The sequence below is a fragment of the Chlamydotis macqueenii genome, chromosome 9, assembly GCF_036417535.1.
Source record: "Chlamydotis macqueenii isolate bChlMac1 chromosome 9, bChlMac1.mat, whole genome shotgun sequence".
NCBI classification, from domain to species: Eukaryota; Metazoa; Chordata; class Aves; order Otidiformes; family Otididae; genus Chlamydotis; species Chlamydotis macqueenii.
In genome coordinates this window covers 13,799,316-13,802,663 of record NC_141564.1, presented here as the reverse complement: position 1 = coordinate 13,802,663, position 3,348 = coordinate 13,799,316, and positions in this window count along the sequence as shown.

Sequence of the window (3,348 nt, the reverse complement as noted above, 5' to 3'; positions counted from 1 at the left end):
TTCAGAGGCTCTCTCTTTATTTTTTAATATTTAAGGTAAAAAGTTCATATTCTTTAGTGGTGATTTTTTTTAAATTGGGTTCATGCCTGTTACGCATACACACTGCATTCAGAGGCTGATTTGCAGTCTTGGGTCTTACATGTCCGCCTTGGATAGTGCAAGGCTTCTGTACGAATAACAGCTGTATCCTGCAGCTCGTGCCAAATACGTCCAACCCCTGGACTCTGTGTGTTCACAGCCCTTAAACCTGCATCTGTACTATACTCCCACGGAATACAAAGGATTATTATGGATTATTCCCTGGGAGCAGGAAGAGAAACTGATCACTGAGGAGGGGAGGGGGGTGGTGGTGATTCAGCAGGGCAGGCACATGGCAGGTCACTGACAGACCCAAAATAAAACCTTGGGAGAGACTTACCAGCTTTGTGATCTTCTCCAGAGTCCTAGCAGTGGTAGCCGCATCTTGTGGTGCAGAAAGGAGTATTACCTTGTTTTCCGATAAGGGAACTTTCCTCTGTGACAAAAACATAAGGATGTGAACCGCAAGAGACCCCAGCAGGCACAGGGATTAACTTGCCAGGCAGAGCAAAACACCTGGATAATAATGTTTGCTGCAGATGACACAGCAGAAAGAGAAAAACCTTTACAATACAAGTTAGTGTAGTCTAGAAAGTGATCCCCAAGATGCTAAGTAACACAAAAAATCATGTAATTCCACTTGGGATGCTAGCTCCCAATTTTACACATACTGCTGGGTTTTAATACAGACATCAATGGAGTTAGATACAGAAAAGACGGTGCACAGCTGAGTTCTCGCACTTTGGCTCAGACACCTCTGAGAGCAAATGTAGCAGACGTTTAACAGTTCCACGTTCATTCCCAGCCAGAACAGCGATAACAGCACTTGCGTCTACACAGCGTCTCTTCTGGAGGCTGCTGAACCCTTTCGCGTAAGGTGTCGGCAGGGAGCTCCGAAGCCGTGCCGCCACACCAGGGCTGGAGGAAGCCTGACAGCACCGCTGCCCTGCAGGACCGCGTGGCCTCATACGATGTGTAGGCTGTTCCTAGGTTTCTGTGCGAGTTTTCCTGACACTGGGAGAGTTCAGTAGCTGATTTGTGGTCAGGAGGGAAGCAAGCTGGCTTGTTTTCCTGCTGGGATCTTGGCAATCCCACAGTTTCAGGGTTTGCCCTGAGAAGCTCATTAAAAGCTAATCCCCTCTGGTTTTGCATGAGTGTCCTTGCAACTCAGGGCACTCTAGGTCCTGCCTGCACTGTGCTACCACGACTCCTGGAACAGCTTGAACCCACCAAGTTTATTTGAAAACTAAAAATAAGAAAAGCATAGCAAAAGCGGACTTGGCTGGGCATTTGGTCCTCTGCACTCCCGGAGCTGCCCCAGTGGAGCTTCCGCTCCCCCCTTGGGAGGAGCTGGGGAGCCTGGAGGGGTCAGTTTGCAGGGTACTCACCGCAAGTCTCTAGTCTGATCCCAGCTGGCTGGAGGGAGGGCTCTCTCTTCCCAAATTTCTTGCCAGGCAAAAATTGTTGGCAGTGATGCAACAGATCTCACCGTGCAGCATCCCTTGGGCAACCTGGAGTTAAAAATAACTTTCCCTAGTGTTGTGGGAGGCGGCAGAGACGGGGTAATTTTAACTACAGCTGTTACATCTTGTTCTGAGCCTTAATGGGGAAATCATAAGCCCTACCCACTTCAGAGCTTTTTCCTCCTAGTGACGAGGGTGATGAATGCTGCTTTTGAGACCAGTGTTCAGTGACCCCTTATTGCCACATTAGCTGGATGAAGTGCAGGGATTTCCCAGTTAAACAGAAAATCATCTTGCAGCCAGGAAGTTGTACAGCTTTGGGAGAGCTGGTCCCAGGCCCTTGTCTCAGCTCCCGCATCCCAGTAGAGGTCTGGCCCAGGCTCCTTCCTGGGCAGATGCCTCAGCGCTGTGCGTCTGGCTGAGACATGGTCCTGGGCTGGCTCTGGATCCAGAAAAGAGGAAGGAACTTGGTTTTGAAAAGAAAGTGTCTTCCCAGTAAACAAGAAGGAAATCATACGCATAACTCACCTCCCCAGGGAGGTGCTGCTCAGGAGCACAGCACCAATTTCTCTTCCCTCTCTCCAAAGAGCAGTGTAGGGCTTGCTGGGCAGCATTCGGGTGCTGCAGACTTAAACTGGTGCTTCTCCCTGTGAGATGAAACACCAGCGTGGTACCACCAAAGCAGCGAGCAGTGAGTTCTTTCCTCACTGCGCATGAGTGCAAGAAGCAGGAGATGCCAGGGCCAGGAGCAGCCCATAATACACTTGGCACATGGATGGCAGGTAGCGCTGGCTGTGCCACACCACGCTCGTCACCACTCGTCACCTGGGCCTCACGGCCCTTGCTTGGCGGTGGGTGAAAGGGAAGCTGTGAATGTGCCCTAATTTTGGCAGGCGGCTGGGGTAGCACCCGCTCCGTCAGCCGGACGGACTGAGTGCCTGGAGCAGCTCACCATCACCCCTGCCCCCATAGCAAACGGGGCTCCCAGCTTGGCCTGTGTCACTGGGGACGTCCACCCACGGCCACGCAGAGAGGGACTTGCAGCAGCGCAGACGCCATTCTGCAGCTCCCCTGCAGCCCGTGAGGGACAGGCAGAGGTAGTTTTCTTCTACTTTCCAAAGGGCCCCAGGACTTCAGGAGTGCCAGAAAAACTGCAGATCAGGCTGCTCTGCTTCCCGAGCCAGGAGGCAGCTCGCTGCGGTCTGTGGGAAGCGGAGGGGTGAGGAGCCTGGCTAAGATGTAGGTTGCTGTCTTAAAATAATTTTTGCTAACACAGTGCTTTGTTTGCTGCTGAGCGTGGTTATTCGAAGATGCCTTTTTGTCAGCATCTGTCCCCAGTCACAGATGAGTCTCTGTCTTTCTGGGGCTCTACCACCATCACGAACTGGAAAAGGCACTGGACCTGGCTGCAGGCTCCTCCACTCATCCTCTCCCCCCACTTCCCTCGCACAAGGTTGTGTAATTATTTGTGTGATGTGGGACATCTTTAGCAGAAAAGCTTGGGAGCCCTGTCCTCACCTCCCACATGAGTCCTGGGGAAACAGAGCTCTCCCGAGGTGGGTGGGAATGCTCCGGTTTCACTGCCATGCAGCAAGCAGATCGTCCCTCCCGCAAACCAGTTGGGATCAGACCGTGGTGCTGAGCTGTGCCCTGGGAACCACGGCCTCGCTGCAGTCACCCCAGACACCTCCAGCCCTCGGCAAGGACTTCGGCCCATCCTCCCTTGGCATCTCTGCCAAGCTTCAACGTGCTGGTCCCTGGGGTATTTGCTCCCCTCACTGCTTACCCTCCGCCAGCACACGAGGCT